General features: G+C 44.0%; 1 protein-coding gene and 1 non-coding gene across 3 annotated transcripts in view; both read left to right on the top strand.

The window, feature by feature from the left end:
* The window catches only part of LOC101124648 (putative uncharacterized protein FLJ44672), a 53,207-nt gene that overhangs the window by 17,317 nt on the left and 20,786 nt on the right, over nt 1-15,104 (top strand). For both annotated transcript variants that reach the window (XR_010134420.1, XM_063708002.1), the window contains exons 8-11: nt 2,306-2,541; nt 5,373-5,437; nt 7,653-7,842; nt 14,694-14,817. The gene's annotated coding sequence lies outside the window, so the exon portion shown is untranslated. The remainder of the gene's footprint in view (nt 1-2,305; nt 2,542-5,372; nt 5,438-7,652; nt 7,843-14,693; nt 14,818-15,104) is intronic.
* Nucleotides 3,172-3,275, top strand: LOC129530172 (U6 spliceosomal RNA). Its single transcript, XR_008675753.1, has one exon. It is a non-coding gene; the product is annotated as a U6 spliceosomal RNA (small nuclear RNA).

The raw sequence follows: 15,104 nt of genomic DNA on the forward strand, positions 1-15,104 counted from the left end.
ATGCCTAATACTCTAGTAAACAAGGTTCTACCTGGGCTTAGGTTAACTTTTGCTCCTTTGGGCCCTGTGTTCTACCAGCATTCCATTTATCTGAAACTCTCCCTCACCTTAAGAACTTATCTGTTCTTTAATGATTTACTGCTGCTTCCTGGGTTCGAAAGAACCCAGTTCAGGAGTTTCTGTTTTAGTTTGAGATCTTATAGGCCTGTCTCATCAGGTTGGTGTCAGCCCAGCTAGGATTAGGCAGAATTGGGTGGGAGCTGTAGTGCATTTTTGGCACAGCATGTACCTGTCTGACTAATTCTCTGTCTTTTCTTTCCTGTTGCAATTCATGGGTCTTAGCATCTTCTGAATGGTGTTTAGTAGGTCATCCTGTTGATTTCCTGCTAGGGAGTAGCATACTCTGGCTCTGTACCATTGGCCAAGGGACTTAAGGATAGGTGAAGGGCTGCAGTTTTGTTAAATGGAACAATATGAAGAGATGGCATTGTCAAAAAAAAAAAAAAAAAAGGCTTGGCAGCAGGGCCCATTTGAATGGTTGGTCCTTGGCTCCTTTGTTGATATAGGCAGATCCTTGATGGGAATTTGGAATGATCCCAAATATTGTAGATCACTGGTACATCAAGTCATCCTCAAGGTTGTCTGTGTAACAGTCTTGAATGATATTTTGTCAGTCTTTGGAGATTCTCTGTATAGCGTTTAATCATTTAGTTATTTCAGTTGAGCCTGTTTAGTTTCTTTGCAAGGAGATAAGAAATGTGAAAGAGATGCAGATATTAGGGAAAAAAAGTCAGGAGCCTTGTTTCCACACCCTCTACTTGGGTTATGGAACTAGACTCATAGGTGAGTAGTGAGGAGCTGGGCCCAAGCACATTAATCCTAGATCTAGCTCTGCTTTGCGCTCACTCCAGTTCTTGTATCAAATTCACTTCAAGCCACCCAGAGTAGTATGTAAAGGAGTCATTCAGGACCGTGCTTATACTTCATTGTATCAAATGGGAGATCCAGTAATTTATAGCCTATTGTTTCTGGAGCCTGGAGATGGCTCTGCATAAGATTTGTTGAAGCAAATTTTATTACATTGGAAGAGAACCTAGCTGGCTGCATCCTACACTGGAAGCTTTTAGATGCTAATAAGGAGGTCATGTAAAGGTCACAGAATGACTCTGGAATCCATTCCCCGCCAAGAAAGAATAATGACATTCTATGTTGGCCTCTTTTCATTTCCCTTTGATTTTGAGTAATAAATTCTCTCCTCACTTCCCAGCTGAACTGTTTGGGAGTCTCTATTCCCTAGAAAGACTCTGGTCACATACCCATCAGATTAAATTAGGTGAAAACTCTTTGGCCTTCATGAATGTTGAAGGATTTCAAAGGGCTAATGGAAATTCTTCTAGAAGTAACTGCAACCTCCACCTTCCGGGTTCAAGCGATTTTCCTGCCTCAGCCTCCCGAGTAGCTGGGATTACAGGTGTCCACCACCATGCCCAACTAATTTTTGTATTTTTAGTAGAGACGGGGTTTCACCATGTTGGCCAGGCTGATCTAGAACTTTTGACCTCAGGTGATCCGCCCGCCTCAGCCTCCCAAAGTGCTGGGATTACAAGCGTGATCCACCGCGCCCAGTTAAACTTCAGTTTTTCATGTTCCATGCGTAGGTCAGGGTCTTAGGGAGTGATTCATTCTAGCAGAACTCCCTGGATTTTAAGGCAGATGTTCCATTTATTAATTGACAAAGGAGGCATATTTCTCCCCTGGTAACCCAAAGATTTAGGTCATTTTCCCAGAGACTCCATTTCCACTGTGAGGGTTCTTGGAAAACTAAGCAGAGGATGAGGAAAAGTCTGTGAACAAGCTTGCTGGTCTCTCCCTGTCCTACAAAAGAGCATACCTCTTCTGTAACCAGAAGGCCCTTTTGATTAGTCAAGGCTGGACAGACTGAGAGAGAGAGAGAGAGTGTGTGTGTGTGTGTGTGTGTGTGTCTTGAGACAGGGTCTCACTCTGTCACCCAGGCTGGAGTGCAGAGGTGAGATCAGAGCTCACTGCAGCTTCCACTTCCTGGGCTCAAGCGATCCTCCTGTTTCAGCCTCCAGAGTAGCTGGGACTATACGAATGTTTTACCGCACCCAGTTCATTTTCTAATTTTTTGTAGAGATGAGGTTTCACTGTGTTGCTCAGGCTGGTCTTGAACTCCTGGCCTCACAGAATCCTCCTGCCTTAGTCTCCCAGTGGGCTGGGATTATAGGTATGAGCCACCTCACCTGACCTGTGATGATTTTTCAACAGTGTAATTTCTCTCTTACAGAGCCACCTAAGCTGAAGATTCCCTTGAGAACAAGTACTGTCCTGCGGTTTCATGGCCTTTCTTCCATTTGTGGTTCTTGCGAAGTGGAATTTAAATGACATCTTATCAAGATGGATAAACCCTAGTTTCCCAGTGCTGGAATATAGAAAATGGATGGACAAGTAAATCCCACTCAGCACCCGTAGTCCAGGCATGGGGACCTCAACACACCTGAGCCCCAGACATCACCTTTCATTGTGAGTAGCTCTGAGATGACACTTCTGCTGTTCCCAATTCCAGCATTAATTGGATTAGATAGTTATTTTATGAAGAATTTTCATATGCCACAATCCTGACCATATCTTCAAGTGAACAGAAAAATTCTATTAAAAAGTCAACCTTCTGTCTCACTCTATTGCCCAGACTGGAGTGCAGTGGTGCAATTATGGCTCACTGCAGCCTCAACCTCCTGGGCTCAAGCAATCCTCCTGCCTCAGCCTCACAAGTAGCTGGGACTACAGGTGCTTGTCACCACACCTCACTACTTTTCCCATTTGTGTTATATGTGGATTCCACAGGACTGACTTCGAAAACTTGAGTATGCATGGATTTTGGTATACACAGAAATGGGAAAGCTGGAACTAATCCCCCCATATACCAAGGGACAAATTGTATCTGTTTTTACAATTATACAGTAGGAGACATTATGTTTCATGACAATGGTAATTTTTAATGACAGTTTTTAATTGAGTGAAATTACCATAAAAATAATAATAGTAGCAGCTAATATTTACTGAGCTGTTACTAGGTGCCTATAAATAGCATAGATTTTTAAATTCTCCATAATTCTTCCTTATTTCACTTAACCACTCTATCTTAAATTACTCATGCTTGCCTCAGTAGCACACATACTTAAGTTGGAACAATAGAGAGATTGGCACGGCCTCTGTGAAAGAATGGCATGCAAATTTGTGAAGCATTCCATACTTTTTTAAAAAAAGAAAAAAATTACTCCCAGATTTTCACTGTGTTTGTGCATATGACCTTTTGTTTAGGTTGAATTGTATCCAAAGATGAAATTTCCAGAAGTGAGATTACTGTGAGTCACAGGGCATGAGCATTCTTATTACCCTTGATGTAAATTGCAAAGCTTTCAGGCATGGTGGCTGTCAGCCTGTAATTCCAGCACTTTGGGAGGCTGAGGTGGGAGGATTGCTTGAGGCCAGGAGTTGGAGGAGGCAGTATAATGAGTCACTGTCTGTATGATTTAAAAAAAATTTCCAAGCTTTATGCTGGAAGGCTTATATACATTTTAAACACCACTAATACTACAAGAAAATGGCCATTTCACTGCACCTTTGCCCACACAGGTATTATAATTTAACAAGTTATTTTCTGTGTGATAAATGAAAGACCTCATATTATTACTTTGTCACCCATTCTTTTTTCTTTTTTGAGACGCAGTCTCGCTCTGTCGACCAGGCTGGAGTGCAGTGGTGTGATCTCGGCTCACTGCAACCTGTGCCTCCCAGGTTCAAGCGATTCTCCTGCCTCAGCCTTCTGAGTAGCTGGGATTACAGGCACATGCCACCATGCCCGGCTAATTTTTGTATTTTTAGTAGAAACGTGGTTTCACCATGTTGATCAGGCTGGTCTCGAACTCCTGACCTCATGATCTACCCACCTCGGCCTCCCAAAGTGCTTGATTACAGCTGTGAGCCATGCGCCCAGCCTATTTGTCACATATTTTATCTTTCCTTATGTTAGCTTATTAGCTTTATTTCTTTATTGTCCTTTTTTTTTTTTTTTTTGAGATGAAGTCTCGCTCTGTCTCCTAGGCTTCAGTGTAGTGGCACAGTCTCAACTCACTGCAGCCTTGACCTCCTAGGCTCAGGTGATCCTTCCACCTCAGTAGTTGGGACTATAGGCACATGCCACTATGCCTGGCCAACTATTTTTGTTTTTTAATTTTTACTAGAGACGAGGTCTTGCTTTGTTTCTTAGGCTGGTCTGGAACTCCTGGCCTCAAGCAATCCCCCCACCACCCCCTCCCAAAGTACTGGTATTATAAGCATGAGCCACCATGCCTGGGGTATCTGTGTCTTTTCCATTTATTTATAGAGTTACTTTGTCTTTTACTAATTCAATGATCTGTTTAATCTTTTATTAAATTATAAAAATAATAAATACTTTTAAATAAGTGAAAAATATCCTTCACTCTTGAGACCCATAATCTTATCTCAGGAAATAACTGCAATTGAGAAAATGGCCATATCCTTCAAGATACATACATGGTGATTGAACATCACTTCATATTTTCATATTTCGTGGACATTTGTGCCAATACCTATTGATCTATTTTAATCCTTTTCATGGTTGCATAATATTTTATTATATGGATGTATCACAATTTACCAGTACCAGTCAACTGCTGGAGGCATTTAGGCTCCTTCTAATATTTGCTTTGAGCTCTTTATATAATTAAAAATTAACCCCCTCAGCCAGGTGTGGCAGCTCACATCTGTAATCCCAGCATTTTGGAAGGCTGAGGTGAGAGAACTGCCTGAGTGTAGGAGATCACCACCAACCTGGTCAACATAGTGACACTTTGTCTCTACTAAAAATAAAAAAAAAAAAAAATGAGCTACACGTTGCAGTGCACACCTGTAGTCCCAGCTACTGGGGAGGCTAAGACTGGAGGATCACTTGAGTCTAGAAGGTTGAGGCTGCGGTAAGCTATGATCACACCATTGCACTTTAGCTTTGCTAAGAGCAAGACTGCATTTCTTAAACAAAATAAAAATTAGATGGGAATATTGCTCAAGCCCTGGAGGTTGAGGCTGCACTTAACTGTGATTGCACCACTGCAGTCCAGCCTAGGCGATAGAGCAAGACCCTTTCTCTAAAAATAAAATAAAATAAAAATTAACCTTCTATCATATTTCCCAGTAACACCTTCCCTCCTACATTTCTCCTAGAAGCCCTTAAATTTTGTTTTTCACATATCATTTAAAACTTTTAAGTGCTGATGTCTGTCTGTGTCATCCCTCTTTTTTTTTTTTTTTTAATGTCTTTTTGTCACTTCTAGCTGGACCTACCATGAAAGGCTTCTGAATCCAGGAAGAGAAACTGACTGGGCAACATGTTATTCAGGTACAAAAAGACTTGGACTGTAACTCAAAAATGATCAAATAATAGTGCATGCATCAAGTGCAATGGGAAGCTCTTCTGGAGAGGGAGAGAAGCTTCCAGTTAAGGTGACATTGAAGCCAAGTCCTGTAAGATAAGGAAGAGTTGTATGAGAGTGGGGAGGGAAGGGGGAGGTGGAGGGATGGGGATTGGGCTGGGATGGGATGGAGTGAGCTGCCCAGGCAGGGAAACCAGCACTATACAGACCTGAACAATGAAGATGGCACATTTTGTTCAGGGAGTGGTGAATTAAGTGTGGCAGAAATGCTTTGTAGAGACAGTAATTTGCTTGTATGGAATTTTGCCAAAGAGACCTCATTACAGTTTCTAATTTTCTGATGTTATCATGCATCACTGCCCTTGTCAGATAGTATCATGATCACAGTAACATCAAGCATAATATTTCATTGATTCTTACAAAAACAGGTGGGTGCCACAGTTATCCCCATTATATGCACAAAATGATGAAGACTTGGGGTTAATGAGCGATTTGCCCAAGCTCACCTGAATATTAAGACTGAGTCAAATGTTAGTCTGGTCTGACTTTAATGCTTGCCTTGTTCATGAGCACCATGCATTGCCTCTCCTATGCAGTTAAGCAGGTAGACAGGTGAGAGAAGAGCCCGTGTGATATCGGGGGAAATTCACCCCGATATTTCATGTAGGTTCTTTTCTGTTTTCCCTGAGTGTCGGCCGGTCTGAGAAATAAAGGGAAAGAGTACAAAAGAGAGAAATTTTAAAGCTGGGTGTCCAGGGGAGACATCACATGTTGGCAGGTTCCATGATGCCCCCCCAAGCCGCAAAACGAACAAGTTTTTATTAGTGATTTTCAAAAGGGGAGGGAGTGTACGAATAGGGTGTGGGTCACAGAGATCACATGCTTCACAAGGTAATAAAATATCACAAGGCAAATGGAGGCAGGGCAAGATCACAGGACCGGGGCGAAATTAAAATTGCTAATGAAGTTTCGGGCACGCATTGTCATTGATAACATCTTATCAGGAGAAAGGGTTTGAGAGCAGACAACCCATCTGACCAAAATTTATTAGGTGGGAATTTCCTTGTCCTGATAAGCCTGGGAGCGCCACGCGAGCCCAGGGCTTATTTCATCCCTTATCTACGACTGTAAAAGACAGCCATCCCCAAAGCAGCCATTTCAGAGGCCTCCCCTTAGGGATGCATTCTCTTTCTCAGGGATGTTCTTTGCTGAGAAAAAGAATTCAGCAATATTTCTCCTATTTGCTTTTGAAAGAAGAGAAATATGGCTCTGTTCCACCCGGCCCACAGGCAGCCAGAGTTTAAGGTTATCTCCCTTGTTCCCTGAAATTGCTGTTATCCTGTTCTTTTTTCAAGGTGCCCAGGTTTCATACTGTTTAAACAACTTGTGCAGTTAACACAATTATCACAGGGTCCTGCGGGGACATTCATCCTCAGCTTACGAAGATGACCGGATTAAGAGATTAAAGTAAAGACAGGCATAGGAAATCACAAGGGTATTGATTAGGGAAGTGATAAGTGTCCATGAAATCTTCACAATTTATGTTCAGAGATTGCAGTAAAGACAGGCCCAAGAAATTATAGAAGTATTAATTTGGGGAACTAATAAATGTCCATGAAATCTTCACAATTTATGTTCTTCTGCCGTGGCTTCAGCCGGTCCCTCCATTTGGGGTCCCTGACTTCCCGCAACACGTTTCTCTCTACTCACAGACTTCTGACCAAATGTGTGTGCAGAGTTTCTACACCAGTTCTCCAACTCTCTGGATACCAACCACGTATCCCACAATTCCATTCTGACACTACCTAGAGTTAGCACAGAACCCACATGTTAGGGGCTCAGTCCCACAAGACCACCCTCACTTCAGATGCCAGTTGCAAGTCCTAGGTTGTCACCTGTATTTTGACCAACCAGTTAGAAATCAGGGTTTCCCATGACCCTCTTCTTGAGTTTATTTACTAGAACAACTCACAGAACTTAGAAAAACAGGTTTTTTTCTTTTCTTTTTAAGAGACAGGGCCTCGCTCTGTTGTCCAGGCTGGTGTGCAGTGGTGCAGTCATAGCTCATTGAAGCCTCAATCTCCAGGGCTCAAGTGATTCTCCTGCTGCAGCCTCTCAAGTAGCTGGAATTACAGGGTTCCCACCACCACATTTGGCTAATTTCTTTTATTTTTTGTATAGATGGGGTCCTCTTATGTTGCCCAGGCTGGTCTCAAATTCCTAGGCTCAAGTGATTCCGCCCACCTCTGCCTCCCAAAGTGCTGGGATTACGGGCATGAGCCAGCGCATCTGGCCACTTTATTTTCTATTACTGGCTCAATGTAATGGCTCCATCTCAGGAACAGCCAATGAAAGAGATGCACAGGACAAGGTAAGTGGGGAGGGGCACAGAGCTTCCATGCCCTCTGTTGGGCACACTACCCTCCCAGGACCTCCTTGTGTTTAGCAACACAGAAGCTTTCCAAACCCTGCTGTTTGGGTTTTTATGGAGGCATGATTGATAAAATCATTGGCCATTGGTAGTTAAGTCAATCTCCAGTTCCTTTTGCCTCCTGGAGTTCAGCAGGTGAGGCTGAAAGTTCCAAGCCTCAAAAAATGTGGTTGGGGCCAGGTGCGGTGGCTCACTCCTGTAATCCTAGCAGTTTGGAAGGCTGAGGCACATGGACCACTTGAGGTCAGGAGTTTGAGACCAGCCTGACCAACATGGTGAAACCCCGTTTCTACTAAAAATAACAACAATTAGCTAGGCGTTGTGGCACATCCCTATAATTCCAGCTACTCGGGAGGCCGAGGCAGGAGAATTGCTTGAACCCAGGAGGTGGAGGTTGTAGTGAGCTGAGATTGTGCCATTGCACTCCAGCCTGGGCTACAAGAGCCAACCTCCATTTAAAAAAAAAAATGTGGTTGCTTTCTCTGGCAGCTAGCCCTCCTCCTGAAGCAGTCTAGGAGCTTGCAGCCACCCTGTTAGCTCAACAGCATCCCACATGCATTCTTACCATGCTGCAGATCTGAAAGACCTTAGAGGCCCTTGTGTCAGGAACCTGGGACTAAGACTAAATATCAAAACAGAAAATGCTCCTATTACCTCTGTCACGAAGGGCTTTATAAGAGCTTTGGAAGCTCTATGCCAGGAACCAGGGGCAGAGACCAAATGTATATTTCTTTTCTTATATTGGAGACAGAGTCTCACTCTGCCACTGAGGCTGGAGTGCAGTGATGTGATCATAGCTCACTGCAGCCTTGACCTCCTAGGCTAAAGCAATCCTCCCACCTTAGCCTCTCCAGTAGCTGGAACTACAGGCGTGCATCACCATGTCCAGCTGATTTTAATTTTAATTTTGTAAAGGCAGGATCTTCCTATTTTCCCCAGGCTGATCTCTAACTCTTGGCCTCAAGCAATCCTTCCTCTTTGGCCTCCCAACATGTTGGGATTACAGATGGGAGCCCCCATACCCACCAATCACAAGGATCTTTATAAGAGAAGGAGGTAGGAGAGTCAGAATTAGAGAAAGTGATGTGGTAATGGAAGAAGAGGTCAGAGAGGGAGATTTGAAGATGCTGCACTTCTGGCCTTGAATATGGAGTCACGAGGTAAGTCAAGGAATGGGGGTGGCTTCTAGAAGCTGGAAAAGGCAAAGGAGCACATTCTGTCTAGAGCCTCCACCAGAAGGAATGCAGCCCTTCTGACACCTTGACTTTAGCCTTAATAGACCTAGTTGGGCTTCTGGCCCCCAGAACTGTAAGATGGTAGATTTGTGGTGTTTGATGCCACTAAATGTAGGGTACTTTGTTGTAGCAACAACAAAAAATGAACATGAAGCTGGGACCTCATGTTACAGCTGCTCATGCCTGTAATCCCAGAACTTTAGGAGGCTGAGGTGGGAGGATCGCTTAAGCCCAGGAGCTTAAGACCAGCCTGGGCAACATAATGAGACCTCATGTCTAAAAAAAATTTTTTTAAAAGGCCAGGCGCAGTGGCTCACGCCTGTAATCCCAGCACTTTGGGAGGCTGAGGAGGGTGGATCACGAGGTCAGAAGTTCAAGACCAGCCTAGCCAAGATGGTGAAACCCCATCTCTACTAAAAATACAAACAGCCAGGTGTGGTGGTGGGTGCCTGTAATCCCAGCTACTCGGGAGGCAGAGAATCACTTGAACCCAAAAGGCAGACATTGCAATGAGCCAAGATCGCACCCTTACACTTCAGCCTGGGCGACCGAGACTCCATCTCAAAAAAAAAAAAAAAGCCATGTGTTGTGGCATGCAGCTGTAGTCTCAGTTCCTAGGGTGGCTGAGGTGGGAGGATTGTTTAAGCCTGGGAGGTTGAAGTTGCTGTGAGCTGTGATTGCACCAGTGTACTCCAGCCTAGGCAATAAAGCAAGACCTTGTTTCAAAAAGAAAGAAAGAAATGAGCATGGTGGGAATGGGGACAGATGGCAGTGTTAAGTAGAGTGGTCAGGGTTGGCCTCATAAGTGAATATTGAGCAAAAGTTTGAAGCAGGTGATGGAGCTGGCCAAGGTGCTGAGGGAAGAGCATTGTAGGCTGAGTCAACAAGATAAAGGCATTAGGAGGAAACTCTCTGGTGTGTCTGAGGCTCTGGAAGGAGGCCAGTGGAGCAAAGAGATAGAGGGAGCGAAGTCAGCGAGGAGGCCAGGGAGTTGCTGGGCGGGGATCGGTACAGATCGTGTAAGCCCTGGGACGCTATTGCTGGGGCTTTGGCTTTTACTCTGACTAAAATGGGAACCACCGAGGGCTTCTGAGCAGAGAGGCGATGTGATCTGTCTCCTGATTTAAAAGCACGACTTGGCTGCCAAGTTGAGAAAGACTATGGGAAGATTTGGGTAGAAGCATGGGGGCCAAGCTGTGGCAACATCCCGCTGGGAGATGATAGTGATCCTGACCGGGTTCACGGTGGTGGTGAGAGGTGGTCAGAGCCTGGATACATGTTGAAGTCATTCAGTAGGATTTCCTGACAGACTGGATGTGAGCTGTGAGAGAAGGCAGTGGTCAAGGTTGAGTTTGATTCTGATTGAATTATTAAGTAATTTTAAAAAACACTACTGCCTTTCCCAATCCTACCAAGTAAAGGATGCTAGATAAAAGAAATCTCAAGTTAGGCCAGGTGCAGTGGCTCACACCTATAGTTCCAACAGTTTGAGAGGCAGAGATCGGAGTATGTTTTAAGGCCATGAGTTTGAGAGCAGCCTGAGCAACACAGCAAGACCTCCTCTCTACAAAAATAAAAAAAAAAATTAATAAAATAAATATAGCCAGGCATGATGGTATGTACCTGTGGCCCCAGTTACTCATGTGGCTGAGATGGGCAGATCTCTTGATTCTAGGAGTTTGAGGCCAGCTTGGGCAACATAGCAAGACTTCTCTCTCTACAAAAATGAAAAAAATGCCTGACATGGTGGTACTTGCCTGTATTCCCAGGTATGGGCGCAGTTGAGGCAGGAGCATCTCTTGAGCCCAGTTGGTCAAGGTTGCAGTGAGCTATGATTATACCACTGCACTCCATCCTGGGTGACAGAGTGGGACCCTGTCTCAAAATACAAATACAAATGAAATCTCAAGTCAGACCAGTCCCTTCTAGGCTATGTAGGCCTTGTAACCACATAGCTGCATGATCGGGTTTGTGTGGCTGTGGATGAGGAGACCCCTGTCCAATTGTTGGCTATGTAATGAGTTTATTTTTCAATATAGTAATCAAATATATTTCATCATACTTGATGGTCTCAGATATGTGTGGATTTTGGAATTCCCCTTGGAACAGGTTGTAACATCTTATTGGCTCCATAATTCCATAATTTTTTTAATCTGATCAGTTTTTAATAAGATCAGAATTGATATTAGACTACTTAATCGGTTTTGTTAATGAGAAAATGAAATTGTGTTGTTTGCATTTTATCCAAGATGGGTGTCATATTGGCTAAATCTCATCAATACTTGAACAAATGCAAAATTAGAGCTTCTTTATCATGAAACACGATGTAATTCTTGAAGAAGATGCCATTTCTTTTTTTTTCTTTTCTTTTTTTTAAGATAAGAGTCTTTCTCTTGTCACCCAGGCTGGAGTGCAATGGTGCGATTTTGGCTCACTGCAACCTTCACCTTCTGGGTTCAAGCAATTCTCCTGCCTCAGCCTCCCGAGTAGCTGAGATTACAGGCGCCCGCCACCATACCTAGCTAATGTTTGTATTTTTAGTAGAGATGGGGTTTCACCATGTTGGCCAGGCTCCTCTGGAGCTCCTGACCTCAGGCAGTCTGCCTGCCTCAGCCTTCCAAAATTCAAGGAGTACAGATGTGAGCAACCACGCCCGGCCTCCATTTCTTTTTTGTAGTCTTTAATAAACAGCTGCTATCATTGCAGACTTGCTATTTAGGCACTTAGGAATTTTTCACTAGAAGGCATGTAAATAAAGACCATGGGCATTTGTAATGAATTTAGCATTCATTCTTTGACTACATGACTGTCCCCAGAGCTGTAACTTTATTGAATTTTTTAGAAGCCATTTAGCTAGCAACTGAGCCTAACCAGCCACTCACCGTCATTATTCACTGCTCTTTTATTATTGTCTATTTCTCCTCCAACTTGGCTACACTCACAAAGTGATAAAAACTTGCATTTGTTTTCTTTCCTTTTCAGAGACAGCGTCTTGCTCTGTTGCTCAGGCTACAGTACAGTGACATAATCATGGTTCACTGTAGCCTCAAACTCCTGGGCTCAAGCGGTTCTCTCACTTCAGTCTCCCAAGTAGCTGGGACTACAGACATGTGCCACCATGTCCAGCTAATTTTTTATCATAGAGACGGGATCTTGCCACGTTGGTCTGACTGGGCTCAAAACTCCTGACCTCAAGTGGTCCTCCTGCCTCAGCCTCCCAAAGTGCTGGGATTACAGGCAGGCATGACCACCTGTGCCCAGCCCCCTATTATTATTATTTTACATAATAGCTTTATTAAAATATTCACATACCATTCACTTTATTTATTGAAATCTGCAATTCAGTAGGTTTTAGAATATTCACAGAGCTGTGCATCGATCACCACAGTCACTTTTAGAACCTTTCATTACCCTATAGAGAAATCCATACCCCTCAGCCACTACCTCCTACTCTCCCCACCTACCTTCGCCCCCAGCCTTAGGCAACCATTGATTAATTTTTTTGTCACTATAGATTTGCCTAATCTGGACAAATAGAATTGTACAATATGTGATCTTTTGTGGCTTTTTTTCCCTCTTAGCACAGTGTTTTCAAAGTTCCTTTATGTCATAGTGTGTATCAATATTTCATTCCTTCTATGGCAGTATTCCATGGTAGAGACACACTGCATTTTGTTTATCTGTTCATCAGTTGGATATTTGGGTTGTTTCCATGTATTCCATGTATTGGTCATTATGAATAATGCTGCTATGAAGATTGTTGTACAAGTTTTTGTGTGGACATATATTTTTATTTTTCTGGGATATATGCCTAGGAGTGAAATTGTTGCATTATAGGATGACTGTACATTTAGCCTTTTGAGAAACTGCCAGACTGTTTTCTAACGTGGCTACACCAGTTGGGTGCAATGGCTCACACCTGTAATCCCAGCTACTCAGGAGGCTCAGCTAGAAGGATGGCTTGAGCCCATGAATTCAAGACCAGCCTGGGCAAGATAGTGAAACCCTGTGTTGATTTTTTAAAAATCCAATTAAAATGACAAGAAGAGAAATAACCCAAACAAAATGGTTACACGATTTTATGTTCCCACCAGTAATGTATGTGGGTTCCAATTCCTCCACATCTTCACTGACATTTTTTTTTTCTAGATAGGGGCTTGCTCTGTCTCTCAGGCCGCAGTGCAGTGATGCCATCACAGTTCACTGCAGCCTTGACCTCCCAGGCACAAGTGATTCTCTCATCTCAGCCTCCTGAGTGGCTGAAAATTACAGGTGTACGCCACCATGCCTGGCTAATTTTTATATTTTTTTGTGGTGATGGGATTTTACCATGTTGCCCAGGCTGGTCTCATACTCCTGGCCTCAAGTGATCTGCCCACCTCAGCCTCCCTAAGTTCTGGAATTACAGGCTGCCACCATGCCTGGCCTTCACCAACATTTGACATTATCTGTTTTTTTTTTCTTCCCTTATACCTTAAAGCAGTATAAGAACAAGTGTCTTCAATTATAGGAAACAGTATAATCCCAGGGCATTGGGAGGCTAAGACAGGAAGATGTCTTGATGCCAGGAGTTTTTGTTGTTGTTGTTGTTGTTGTTTTTGTTATTGTTGTTGTTGTTGTTTTTGACAGAGTCTTGCTCTGTCACCCAGGGTGGAGTGCAGTGATGGGGTCTACTGCAACCTCCACCTCCCAGGTTCAGGTGATTCTCCTGCCTCAGCCTCCCGAGTAGGTGAGACTAGAGGTACACGCCACTACTGCCCAGCTAATTTTTGTATTTTTGATAGAGTCAGAGTTTCACCATGTTGGCCAGGCTGGTCTCGAACTCCAGACTTCGGGTGATTTGCCTGCCTTAGCTTCCCAAAGTGCTGGGATTACAAGCATGAGCAACCATGCCCAGCCTGATGCCAGGAGTTTTAGACTAGCCTGGGCAACCTAGCAAGACCTTGTCTCTACAGAATATTTAAACATTAGCCAAATGTGGTGGTGCCTGTGTATAGTCTCTCTCCCTCTCTCTTTTTTTTTTTCTTTCTAACTTTTTGTGACATGGTCTGGCTCTGTCACCCAGACTGAAGTGCAGTGGTGTGATCATGGGTCACTGCAGCCTGAAACTCCTGGTATCAAGTGATCAATCCTCCCACCTCATCCTACCAAGTAGTAGGGACCACAGGTGTATGCCACCCAGGTCTTGCTATGTTGCCCAGGCTGGTCTTGAGCTCCTGGCCTCAAGCAATCCTCTCACCTTGGCCCCCCACAGTGCAAGGATTACAGGTATGAGCCACCATGCCTGGCCCCTACCCTGCCTATTGAGAACCAAAAGAAGGATCCAAATTCTCCTTAGCTCAACTCGAGCCATTTCCTGATTGCTTCATCAGCAAGGAGCTGGTTATTGGGCTGTCCAGGCCTCCCAAGCAGCACAGAAATGAGGTGAAGGAGTTTTCCTGCTGCTCCACTCTGTAAGGAGTTGGAGGGTGATGTTTACTTGTTTGCAGAGAGAGATGCCTTGTAGGCACCTCAGGATGGAGAGGACCCTGATTCCAATGTCCTTTTTTTCTTTAGAAACAGGACCTTGCCGTGTCTCTCAGGATGGAGTTCAGTGGTCCTATCATGGCTCATTATAGCCTCAAACTCCCAGGCTCAAGCAATCCTACCATGTCAGCCTTCCCAGTAGCTGGGACTACAGGTAAGCATCGTGACACTCAGTGAATTTTGTTTTTATTTTGTTGTAGAGATGGGACCTCAGTATGTTGCCACGGCTGACCTTGAACTCCTGCACTCAAGGGATTTTCCTGCCCTGGCCTCCCAAAGTATTGGTATTACAGGCATGAGCCATTGTGCCCACCATCTCTGGTTCTTAACCTTCTGCCTCCCTCTTCCAGTTTTAAAGAATGCTTGTAATTACATGGGCTCTCCTAGATACTCCAGGATAATCTTGTTTTAAGGTCAGCTGATGAGCAACATTAATTTTAT

Source organism: Gorilla gorilla, chromosome 1 (genome assembly GCF_029281585.2).
Source record: "Gorilla gorilla gorilla isolate KB3781 chromosome 1, NHGRI_mGorGor1-v2.1_pri, whole genome shotgun sequence".
Lineage (NCBI taxonomy): Eukaryota > Metazoa > Chordata > Mammalia > Primates > Hominidae > Gorilla > Gorilla gorilla.